Source organism: Ictidomys tridecemlineatus, unplaced genomic scaffold (assembly GCF_052094955.1).
Source record: "Ictidomys tridecemlineatus isolate mIctTri1 unplaced genomic scaffold, mIctTri1.hap1 Scaffold_5503, whole genome shotgun sequence".
Classification (NCBI taxonomy): Eukaryota; Metazoa; Chordata; class Mammalia; order Rodentia; family Sciuridae; genus Ictidomys; species Ictidomys tridecemlineatus.
Window position 1 is genome coordinate 15,175 of NW_027523664.1, and position 12,973 is coordinate 28,147.

The 12,973-nt window shown below is 44.5% G+C and overlaps 1 long non-coding RNA gene across 7 annotated transcripts in view; it reads right to left on the reverse strand.

The window, feature by feature from the left end:
* LOC120888583 (uncharacterized) overlaps window positions 1-12,973 on the reverse strand; it is a 40,010-nt gene that overhangs the window by 12,446 nt on the left and 14,591 nt on the right. For 5 of the 7 annotated variants that reach the window (XR_013433569.1, XR_013433570.1, XR_013433571.1 and 2 more), the window contains exons 8-13: window positions 11,452-12,312; window positions 9,294-9,364; window positions 7,520-7,601; window positions 4,800-5,660; window positions 2,642-2,712; window positions 868-949 (exon numbers count right to left, since the gene is read on the reverse strand). This is a non-coding gene — a long non-coding RNA (uncharacterized LOC120888583). Of the gene's footprint in view, window positions 1-867; window positions 950-2,641; window positions 2,716-4,799; window positions 5,661-7,519; window positions 7,602-9,293; window positions 9,368-11,451; window positions 12,313-12,973 lie in introns of all 7 variants that reach the window. The other 2 variants (XR_013433572.1, XR_013433573.1) reach the window with 2 other exon arrangements.

The following is a 12,973-nucleotide window of genomic DNA, read 5'->3' on the forward strand; positions in this document are numbered from 1 at the left end:
AAGACCTGCCGAATTGCAATGCTTATCTTGAGCCTGGTCCCCAACAGATGACCCACGGGAGTGGAGAGATGCAGTCTGTGGGAGTCCAACCCTAAATTCTTCAACTTCAACTGCCTATTTGGAATCCAGCCACAGTCTCCTCTCTACCAGGTCCCCCAAATCAAAGATGTATAAGGAGTCAATTTTTCCAGGGGACCTTCGGTCAGGCTGGGGCCTTGGTGATCAATCCATAACCGACCCTACACTTGCCAAGTCCACGAGGGTGCTCCAAAAAATACCAGCGTTTCTTAGGATGTTCAATTCTGTTTGTGGCTGTGGGAACATGTCAGTTTACGGGTGGTGCATCAAGGTAGCTCTGCATGACCTGGGACTGAGTTCCTGAACACCTTTCTCACCAGGAGGAAGATAGGAAGATTGGAACAACTGGCACTACATCTCATGCCAAGTTTGGTCCCTGAAGCTCACAAGGCTTTCTGGCATTCTCTAATATGCTTCTCTCCCTGTCTCTCTCTTTCTCTCTCTGTAGCCAGTCATCTGAGATTCCCCCCTTCACGGTGCACACCTGCTTGCTTCTTTTCTCTCCATTGACTCCCTGTACTCTGTTTTGCTCCTTCTTCAATCCACCTTCTACTGTCCCCTCCAGTGTTTCCCAACCTTAGTCTGCTCAGGTTTTGAATCATTGGTTCCAATCACCTCATGACACTCTGGATGTTACCTGTCCCTCAAAAGGCAGGAGATGTACCCATTGTTACCTTCCACTACTCAGTAGATTCCCGTCTTCCACTATTCAAATAGGCTGCTGCTTAGGATTGAAATAAATATGCTGTCCACTGTAATTTTTTATATGAAAAATATAAAGGCTCTTACCTTCCAGAGTATGGGCTTCCTTTTCAATCATATCCTCAGAGGAAGCATCCAAGCTCTCTCCTGAGCAAATCTCAGAGACTCTCTGGTAAAATTAATATCAAAATTGATATCATTTAAAATTAATATCAATAACCGATTCTGAATCAGCATTTTAAAGCAGACATGTCACTTGGGCTGTGCACATCGGTGAGGATTAAAAAACGAGACAAGTCTAATCTTCCAAAATTGAACGATTGAAAAGAGAACTTCACATATCCTCCCCCATGAAGACCAACTTTCATCTTCACATGGCTACTGACTCTGAAAGGAGAAGGCCACCACAGAAGAAACACATCCTCCCGAAACATACTATCTGATGCCCAAAACTGCGCAGACATACTACTCCTGGAACACCTAACCCGACTCAACGTTTTCTAGCATAAAGAGAGAATGATATTTGAAATATACTCCAGCACATTCTGACAAATTCGGATATCAGCCAGCATTACACACTGGCAACATTCTGATGACAGGACATTTGTGAGAGAATCACCTTGGTTTCTAAGAATTTGAATTATGCTATGCTGAAGGGAAACGGAACAGCGTTACCTGGGCCTCCTTAGCTGAACAAAAACTTTTGCAATCTAAATAACCTTTGGGGAAATTTTCACTGAGAGGAAGACTCATCCTTCGCATATGATGCCAAATTAGGGAGAGAAAGGTTTCTCCATTTTGCATTTACCTAACTTGGGCTTAATGTTGTGGTTGTGTAGGAAACACTTTCTAGTCAAAAAGAAAACAGTGACAGAAAAGGGCACCAAGGCATAAAAGTGATTTTGAGTACACATTTTCAGACCCCCTGGTACATGAAAATTGAATAGGCCAGCAGACAGGCACAAAGAGAGTGTGGAAGAATCTAGCAGGGCAACTCAGAATATCATGGGATTGAAAATGTCTTTCCTGATTGCATAGTCCGAACATTCAATGTGGATCTATGGGAAAGCAAAGGTGTCTTTCTTTTCTTTCTTTCTTTCCCTTTCTTCCTTTTTTTCTTTTTTCCTTTCTTTTTTCTTTCTTTCTTTTTTTTCTCTGTCCTTCCCTCTCTCTCTCTTTCTTTCTTTCCTTTTAAATATTCATTTTCTATCCTGCTCCTTTTGTCAATTTGTTTATTACTTCTGCAAGCCTTTGGGGGAGTTTCTTGGATCTTGGAGATACAAGATCCTATTCTTGTGTCAACAGTAATGTTTTAACATCTTCCTTTCCTATTCTTGCCCCTTCCCCCATTTTCTCATGGCTCTCTTGCCTGAATGCTCAGGAAGCTGTGTTCCAGAATTGACCCAGTTCTCTCATGGGGAATAGACACTGAAGACAAGGCCTCTTGAAATCCATGGCCCTTGATTAGAGGCTAGTAGTATAATCCTAACCTTTTGGGCCACAAGTAGGGACCACGCCATTGGTGTTTTTCATTAGTTCATCATAATAACCATCTGTTAAATCAGTCTAATATTTGATCATAAGTCATTGATCATTTCAGGTGGTTATCCAAATGGAAGCAGAAAACCCCAAGCAATTTTAGGCCTCAGACCTAAGGAGCAACTAGTTCAATAAGGTACCATGAATTCTGAAATGGTTTGCACATTCTTAAACTTTCCAAGTGTTTTTAGACCTAAGGACTCAGTGATGATCTCGGCTTGATGAGAATAGTCAGAGAGGTCATTTCATGGGGCCTACTGTCCATGAGTAGAGCAAGGCAAGTGTTGGGAAGCCAGGAAGGGAAATGGACATGTTTACATACCTTTGGCTTCCGCATCTTGGAACCACCAAGGGTTGTGCCCGCTTCCTCTGCCTTCACATGGAAATGTGGTTCTGCTGACAAATATGCAGATTGACATAAATGAATTAGAACATCCTGAACAGGGATGCTGTGTCCTAATGCAAATACATAGGTCTAACAGTAATTCACTTCTCTTTTCCCACACATGCATTTACCTGCAGCTTCACTTTCAGCTGAATGCTGATTTTATTACTTACATTGCTACTGTGTGTGAGTGAGTGATCCTGGAATGGAACCCATGGACTTTGGCATGCTTGGCAAACACTCTGCCACTGGATTTTCTCCCTTGGGATCCTATTCTAGGTATTAGGAAAACCATTGGATGAAGCTGACATAAATTTCCTAGGTACACACACTGGTGTTTCTTGCATTGCTCCTTGGCTAGCTCTTTACTTGTTTTTCCACTGGATGATTCCCTTAGTTCTGGATCATCACGATTTCTGGGTTGCAGGGAACAACATTATGGGTCCCATCCTCAGTCAATGGTGTCAGTCACCATTGCCAAGAGTCTTGATTTACTTGACCTGATAGTTGACTGAGCTCCTGGTAAGTGCTAGTGTGGATAAAAGACTTCAGATGTGGTGGTGTTCCTGCAGGTAGGGCCAGAGCAGTGTCTCAATGAGTGAGCACGGGGGGAGGGGGGGGGCAGCCAGGGGTCGGAAATGGTGACAGCAAGGAAGGGATTTGCAAGGGAGAGAAACAGACCATGATTCAATGGCATCTGCATGGCTCAAAACCAATACAGTTGGAGTCGTGTCAAGTGACCGAAAGGAGAGGGGACAGGGATGCATACACTGAGAGAGGCCCAATTTACACTCTGAAAGGTTTCTAGTTGACTTGACAACACTGGGACCATCACGTGCATAAAACATCAGTGCCTAAAGGCAACGTGGGTACACCCAGGTTCATGCCTCATATGTGCAGTGTAGGGAGAACAACATGACACATCCCCTGGGTACATGGAATGTGAGGGGCCTGTGTGAAATTGGTGGCGAATGTGTAGAAGGCAACCGCCCAATAGAATATCCATGCACACCTGGACTGGGGGGAGGGATGCAGACATGTAGAGGACACCAAGGAGCAAGTCGTCAGTGCGAGGGAACAATGAGCTTTTTTAAGTGAATTCAACTAAAAATCTGTGTCCCTAGAACAGGAGATCACTTCACAAGTCTATAGAACATATGCAATCAGATGGGACATGAACTAGAGGACAGGATTCAGGTTTTTGTGTTCACCATCTGGTTTCTGTGCTGCTCAGCTGCCTACACTGAGGAAAGTGTTCTTCATGTTTGGCGAGTGATGTCCTGAGCTGGCATTCAGGCTCAGTGGTAGAGAAACTGCTTCGCATGTCAAGGTCCTGGGTTCTATTCGCTCCCTTGAAAATGAGTATTACAGGCATGAATAGGAATAGGATCGATGGCATCAGTGTCTTGAAGGAGGAACTCTGGATGGGCAGCCTCAGAGACCATGCGAGGAAGTGATTGCCTATGACCCAATAATACAATATTTCTTTTTGGAAAGAGGAGAGGGGAAACATATAGTGATGTAACATATTAAGTGAGTGCAGAATAAAGCACACAGAAGGAAAAGGTCACTGACGGAGTAAATCCGTGCATAGAGCACAATATGGGTGTGAGCCATCAGAGAGTACACTGGGTGTCGTGGTAGCAAGCAATCTGATTGTTTTTACGTGTCTTCTTCATATGTCTCACTGGCTCATCATCTATTTTTGTGTCCAAGTCCAATATGGACCTCAGTCTCTCAGGAGCCTGACACTCCCGCCTAGCTGTCCACTGCACATCTGGAAACTCTGCAGCACGTTAGCCTAAGCTTCCTCATTCATGATTATAAATCCCTAAATCCAGTGGTGGATCTTGGGGTTTACACACAACCGAGTTAATGCTTGCCTTGAATGGTATTTTTCTCAGGTTGATAAAGGCAATTTTGTACCAACGTGAATGCCCACGTTGACATTGGCCTTTTCTGTATCCAATCTCCCCTTCCAATGGGGGATACCAAAGAATGAGGAATGGGAGCCTTTCAGAGGTTTTCACATAATGCCACCATTTCAGGTGTGTCCATAGACGCCTTTCCAAAGAACTCCTAGTGCAAAATGTACCTGGTGTGATAGTCTTGACATCCTTCCTCCTGGCACCCTTCATCTCTGGGTCTGTACTTTCACCAGAATGTCTCAATGCAGTGGGAGGCTGGATGGGTTTGGGAAAATGATATCAAATAAATGCTGTGTATTTACTGCAATGTGTAGGTCATAGGAAGAGAAGCGCAAGGTGCAATTACCTTCAAGGAAGGAGCCCTCTGAGATCCTGAAAAGGAAAAGGGACACAGAGTCAATTAGCCATGCATGTGACAAAACCAGCCATAGCTTGGTCTCATATTAAGAAGGAGCTGGACACTCATGCTTCACTTTGGGAATAACTTTGGTAGCCTTGGGCCCTTTAGGGTTTGTGTGCATATTTCCTGGTTTTGGGTCCTCAAAACCACAAGGCTGCATGGTACCACCTTAAACCGGGGCAGAAACGTAGGTTGAATCAACACAAGCAGTGAAGTTTCCAACCCTGAGACTCTTTGCAATAGCCATAAATCAAAGAGGAAAGCGAATGGATGCCACCGGAAAGAGGCACAGTGAGGAAAGATGTGATGGCACATATGTTCCTTGACACCTATGGGAGTTCTTCAGTGCGCTGCACTCCCAACACCTGAGCTGTTCCTCCAGTTGTGCTAGAAGTCAGTGAGCACCAATTGTGTAGAGTCCAGTGAAAGGGGTCATCCATTTCTGATCCAAGAACTTTGCCTCCACCCATTGCCTGACATACACACTTTCGGCAGAAGGGCTCATTCAAAACATTCTTGATTTCCATACCCACGGGGGACACTGGTGTGCCCTCCTTTCTTGCATCCTCTGGTTTTGAGAACTTGAGCTTGCTTGATGAAGACACAGGAGAAGACAGAGGGCCCATTTCTGAGAAAGCAATGGATGGTAAGATTAATATCTCAAAGTATGGTAAAGCAAAGGGAAAAAGGGAAAGAGTCGACTGTGTTATCGCACAAGTATTTCCTACCCATAACTTTCCATACTTAAAACTTGTGGCAAGGCCCATGAAAAATAAGTCTTTGGATACTCAAAGTATGAGCTCTACAAAGTCTTCTGTTCCCACCGAGTCTGCTTTCCCATATCTTGGTCATCTTTCAAGGATTTCCATGAAATGACTGTCTCACAAAATGAGCTCTGAATAGGGTCAGGACTCACTCAGGACTAGAGCACATTTGTAGCTTGCTAAAAGCTCTGGATTCCATCGCACTATGTCCCCCTGCCCAGAATAGGGAAGGAGATGAGAGCTGTCTTTTTGAACAAAGCTAGTGCTTCTACAATTATAGAGATCCCCTCTGAACCATTGACATCACTGCAAAATGCAGCCTCCAGGCCTGCAAGTGCGGCACAGGGAAATGACTCGCTCAAGTTTGACTCCATGTACCATTCTCCTCTACTTTGAGTAATCTACGGACAGACAGTACTCCCAGTTTTCATGTGAAGGCAGACCTACTGAAGACAGCTGAGATGCATTCCCTGATTCCTCATCACAGTCTCCAAATGTACCTAGCTAACTTCTTGCTTGCCTTCCTCCTTTCCCTTACCCTTCTGCTTTTCAGAAAGAACCTCGACCACGGTGGTCTCCATCTTGATTGTCCACTTGATTGTCTTTGTAGGGATTTCTCCCACTCACACTTTTTCTCAAATAACCTTACAAGGACCTTCCCCCTTGTCAAGAGCCATGCTCAGGGATGAAAGCAAAACCTTGGCCTTCCATCTGTCTCCTTTGGTCCTCAGCTATCTCCCCATGGCTCTTCACTGAGGCTTCATTAAGGAGAAGCCCATTGCCTGACTCCTCAGAATGTGCTCTGAGGGCCAGGAGCATTGGAATCACCTTAGAACCCATTACAGATGCAGAATTCAAGACCTGCCGAATTGCAATGCTTATCTTGAGCCTGGTCCCCAACAGATGACCCACGGGAGTGGAGAGATGCAGTCTGTGGGAGTCCAACCCTAAATTCTTCAACTTCAACTGCCTATTTGGAATCCAGCCACAGTCTCCTCTCTACCAGGTCCCCCAAATCAAAGATGTATAAGGAGTCAATTTTTCCAGGGGACCTTCGGTCAGGCTGGGGCCTTGGTGATCAATCCATAACCGACCCTACACTTGCCAAGTCCACGAGGGTGCTCCAAAAAATACCAGCGTTTCTTAGGATGTTCAATTCTGTTTGTGGCTGTGGGAACATGTCAGTTTACGGGTGGTGCATCAAGGTAGCTCTGCATGACCTGGGACTGAGTTCCTGAACACCTTTCTCACCAGGAGGAAGATAGGAAGATTGGAACAACTGGCACTACATCTCATGCCAAGTTTGGTCCCTGAAGCTCACAAGGCTTTCTGGCATTCTCTAATATGCTTCTCTCCCTGTCTCTCTCTTTCTCTCTCTGTAGCCAGTCATCTGAGATTCCCCCCTTCACGGTGCACACCTGCTTGCTTCTTTTCTCTCCATTGACTCCCTGTACTCTGTTTTGCTCCTTCTTCAATCCACCTTCTACTGTCCCCTCCAGTGTTTCCCAACCTTAGTCTGCTCAGGTTTTGAATCATTGGTTCCAATCACCTCATGACACTCTGGATGTTACCTGTCCCTCAAAAGGCAGGAGATGTACCCATTGTTACCTTCCACTACTCAGTAGATTCCCGTCTTCCACTATTCAAATAGGCTGCTGCTTAGGATTGAAATAAATATGCTGTCCACTGTAATTTTTTATATGAAAAATATAAAGGCTCTTACCTTCCAGAGTATGGGCTTCCTTTTCAATCATATCCTCAGAGGAAGCATCCAAGCTCTCTCCTGAGCAAATCTCAGAGACTCTCTGGTAAAATTAATATCAAAATTGATATCATTTAAAATTAATATCAATAACCGATTCTGAATCAGCATTTTAAAGCAGACATGTCACTTGGGCTGTGCACGTCGGTGAGGATTAAAAAACGAGACAAGTCTAATCTTCCAAAATTGAACGATTGAAAAGAGAACTTCACATATCCTCCCCCATGAAGACCAACTTTCATCTTCACATGGCTACTGACTCTGAAAGGAGAAGGCCACCACAGAAGAAACACATCCTCCCGAAACATACTATCTGATGCCCAAAACTGCGCAGACATACTACTCCTGGAACACCTAACCCGACTCAACGTTTTCTAGCATAAAGAGAGAATGATATTTGAAATATACTCCAGCACATTCTGACAAATTCGGATATCAGCCAGCATTACACACTGGCAACATTCTGATGACAGGACATTTGTGAGAGAATCACCTTGGTTTCTAAGAATTTGAATTATGCTATGCTGAAGGGAAACGGAACAGCGTTACCTGGGCCTCCTTAGCTGAACAAAAACTTTTGCAATCTAAATAACCTTTGGGGAAATTTTCACTGAGAGGAAGACTCATCCTTCGCATATGATGCCAAATTAGGGAGAGAAAGGTTTCTCCATTTTGCATTTACCTAACTTGGGCTTAATGTTGTGGTTGTGTAGGAAACACTTTCTAGTCAAAAAGAAAACAGTGACAGAAAAGGGCACCAAGGCATAAAAGTGATTTTGAGTACACATTTTCAGACCCCCTGGTACATGAAAATTGAATAGGCCAGCAGACAGGCACAAAGAGAGTGTGGAAGAATCTAGCAGGGCAACTCAGAATATCATGGGATTGAAAATGTCTTTCCTGATTGCATAGTCCGAACATTCAATGTGGATCTATGGGAAAGCAAAGGTGTCTTTCTTTTCTTTCTTTCTTTCCCTTTCTTCCTTTTTTTCTTTTTTCCTTTCTTTTTTCTTTCTTTCTTTTTTTTCTCTGTCCTTCCCTCTCTCTCTCTTTCTTTCTTTCCTTTTAAATATTCATTTTCTATCCTGCTCCTTTTGTCAATTTGTTTATTACTTCTGCAAGCCTTTGGGGGAGTTTCTTGGATCTTGGAGATACAAGATCCTATTCTTGTGTCAACAGTAATGTTTTAACATCTTCCTTTCCTATTCTTGCCCCTTCCCCCATTTTCTCATGGCTCTCTTGCCTGAATGCTCAGGAAGCTGTGTTCCAGAATTGACCCAGTTCTCTCATGGGGAATAGACACTGAAGACAAGGCCTCTTGAAATCCATGGCCCTTGATTAGAGGCTAGTAGTATAATCCTAACCTTTTGGGCCACAAGTAGGGACCACGCCATTGGTGTTTTTCATTAGTTCATCATAATAACCATCTGTTAAATCAGTCTAATATTTGATCATAAGTCATTGATCATTTCAGGTGGTTATCCAAATGGAAGCAGAAAACCCCAAGCAATTTTAGGCCTCAGACCTAAGGAGCAACTAGTTCAATAAGGTACCATGAATTCTGAAATGGTTTGCACATTCTTAAACTTTCCAAGTGTTTTTAGACCTAAGGACTCAGTGATGATCTCGGCTTGATGAGAATAGTCAGAGAGGTCATTTCATGGGGCCTACTGTCCATGAGTAGAGCAAGGCAAGTGTTGGGAAGCCAGGAAGGGAAATGGACATGTTTACATACCTTTGGCTTCCGCATCTTGGAACCACCAAGGGTTGTGCCCGCTTCCTCTGCCTTCACATGGAAATGTGGTTCTGCTGACAAATATGCAGATTGACATAAATGAATTAGAACATCCTGAACAGGGATGCTGTGTCCTAATGCAAATACATAGGTCTAACAGTAATTCACTTCTCTTTTCCCACACATGCATTTACCTGCAGCTTCACTTTCAGCTGAATGCTGATTTTATTACTTACATTGCTACTGTGTGTGAGTGAGTGATCCTGGAATGGAACCCATGGACTTTGGCATGCTTGGCAAACACTCTGCCACTGGATTTTCTCCCTTGGGATCCTATTCTAGGTATTAGGAAAACCATTGGATGAAGCTGACATAAATTTCCTAGGTACACACACTGGTGTTTCTTGCATTGCTCCTTGGCTAGCTCTTTACTTGTTTTTCCACTGGATGATTCCCTTAGTTCTGGATCATCACGATTTCTGGGTTGCAGGGAACAACATTATGGGTCCCATCCTCAGTCAATGGTGTCAGTCACCATTGCCAAGAGTCTTGATTTACTTGACCTGATAGTTGACTGAGCTCCTGGTAAGTGCTAGTGTGGATAAAAGACTTCAGATGTGGTGGTGTTCCTGCAGGTAGGGCCAGAGCAGTGTCTCAATGAGTGAGCACGGGGGGAGGGGGGGGGCAGCCAGGGGTCGGAAATGGTGACAGCAAGGAAGGGATTTGCAAGGGAGAGAAACAGACCATGATTCAATGGCATCTGCATGGCTCAAAACCAATACAGTTGGAGTCGTGTCAAGTGACCGAAAGGAGAGGGGACAGGGATGCATACACTGAGAGAGGCCCAATTTACACTCTGAAAGGTTTCTAGTTGACTTGACAACACTGGGACCATCACGTGCATAAAACATCAGTGCCTAAAGGCAACGTGGGTACACCCAGGTTCATGCCTCATATGTGCAGTGTAGGGAGAACAACATGACACATCCCCTGGGTACATGGAATGTGAGGGGCCTGTGTGAAATTGGTGGCGAATGTGTAGAAGGCAACCGCCCAATAGAATATCCATGCACACCTGGACTGGGGGGAGGGATGCAGACATGTAGAGGACACCAAGGAGCAAGTCGTCAGTGCGAGGGAACAATGAGCTTTTTTAAGTGAATTCAACTAAAAATCTGTGTCCCTAGAACAGGAGATCACTTCACAAGTCTATAGAACATATGCAATCAGATGGGACATGAACTAGAGGACAGGATTCAGGTTTTTGTGTTCACCATCTGGTTTCTGTGCTGCTCAGCTGCCTACACTGAGGAAAGTGTTCTTCATGTTTGGCGAGTGATGTCCTGAGCTGGCATTCAGGCTCAGTGGTAGAGAAACTGCTTCGCATGTCAAGGTCCTGGGTTCTATTCGCTCCCTTGAAAATGAGTATTACAGGCATGAATAGGAATAGGATCGATGGCATCAGTGTCTTGAAGGAGGAACTCTGGATGGGCAGCCTCAGAGACCATGCGAGGAAGTGATTGCCTATGACCCAATAATACAATATTTCTTTTTGGAAAGAGGAGAGGGGAAACATATAGTGATGTAACATATTAAGTGAGTGCAGAATAAAGCACACAGAAGGAAAAGGTCACTGACGGAGTAAATCCGTGCATAGAGCACAATATGGGTGTGAGCCATCAGAGAGTACACTGGGTGTCGTGGTAGCAAGCAATCTGATTGTTTTTACGTGTCTTCTTCATATGTCTCACTGGCTCATCATCTATTTTTGTGTCCAAGTCCAATATGGACCTCAGTCTCTCAGGAGCCTGACACTCCCGCCTAGCTGTCCACTGCACATCTGGAAACTCTGCAGCACGTTAGCCTAAGCTTCCTCATTCATGATTATAAATCCCTAAATCCAGTGGTGGATCTTGGGGTTTACACACAACCGAGTTAATGCTTGCCTTGAATGGTATTTTTCTCAGGTTGATAAAGGCAATTTTGTACCAACGTGAATGCCCACGTTGACATTGGCCTTTTCTGTATCCAATCTCCCCTTCCAATGGGGGATACCAAAGAATGAGGAATGGGAGCCTTTCAGAGGTTTTCACATAATGCCACCATTTCAGGTGTGTCCATAGACGCCTTTCCAAAGAACTCCTAGTGCAAAATGTACCTGGTGTGATAGTCTTGACATCCTTCCTCCTGGCACCCTTCATCTCTGGGTCTGTACTTTCACCAGAATGTCTCAATGCAGTGGGAGGCTGGATGGGTTTGGGAAAATGATATCAAATAAATGCTGTGTATTTACTGCAATGTGTAGGTCATAGGAAGAGAAGCGCAAGGTGCAATTACCTTCAAGGAAGGAGCCCTCTGAGATCCTGAAAAGGAAAAGGGACACAGAGTCAATTAGCCATGCATGTGACAAAACCAGCCATAGCTTGGTCTCATATTAAGAAGGAGCTGGACACTCATGCTTCACTTTGGGAATAACTTTGGTAGCCTTGGGCCCTTTAGGGTTTGTGTGCATATTTCCTGGTTTTGGGTCCTCAAAACCACAAGGCTGCATGGTACCACCTTAAACCGGGGCAGAAACGTAGGTTGAATCAACACAAGCAGTGAAGTTTCCAACCCTGAGACTCTTTGCAATAGCCATAAATCAAAGAGGAAAGCGAATGGATGCCACCGGAAAGAGGCACAGTGAGGAAAGATGTGATGGCACATATGTTCCTTGACACCTATGGGAGTTCTTCAGTGCGCTGCACTCCCAACACCTGAGCTGTTCCTCCAGTTGTGCTAGAAGTCAGTGAGCACCAATTGTGTAGAGTCCAGTGAAAGGGGTCATCCATTTCTGATCCAAGAACTTTGCCTCCACCCATTGCCTGACATACACACTTTCGGCAGAAGGGCTCATTCAAAACATTCTTGATTTCCATACCCACGGGGGACACTGGTGTGCCCTCCTTTCTTGCATCCTCTGGTTTTGAGAACTTGAGCTTGCTTGATGAAGACACAGGAGAAGACAGAGGGCCCATTTCTGAGAAAGCAATGGATGGTAAGATTAATATCTCAAAGTATGGTAAAGCAAAGGGAAAAAGGGAAAGAGTCGACTGTGTTATCGCACAAGTATTTCCTACCCATAACTTTCCATACTTAAAACTTGTGGCAAGGCCCATGAAAAATAAGTCTTTGGATACTCAAAGTATGAGCTCTACAAAGTCTTCTGTTCCCACCGAGTCTGCTTTCCCATATCTTGGTCATCTTTCAAGGATTTCCATGAAATGACTGTCTCACAAAATGAGCTCTGAATAGGGTCAGGACTCACTCAGGACTAGAGCACATTTGTAGCTTGCTAAAAGCTCTGGATTCCATCGCACTATGTCCCCCTGCCCAGAATAGGGAAGGAGATGAGAGCTGTCTTTTTGAACAAAGCTAGTGCTTCTACAATTATAGAGATCCCCTCTGAACCATTGACATCACTGCAAAATGCAGCCTCCAGGCCTGCAAGTGCGGCACAGGGAAATGACTCGCTCAAGTTTGACTCCATGTACCATTCTCCTCTACTTTGAGTAATCTACGGACAGACAGTACTCCCAGTTTTCATGTGAAGGCAGACCTACTGAAGACAGCTGAGATGCATTCCCTGATTCCTCATCACAGTCTCCAAATGTACCTAGCTAACTTCTTGCTTGCCTTCC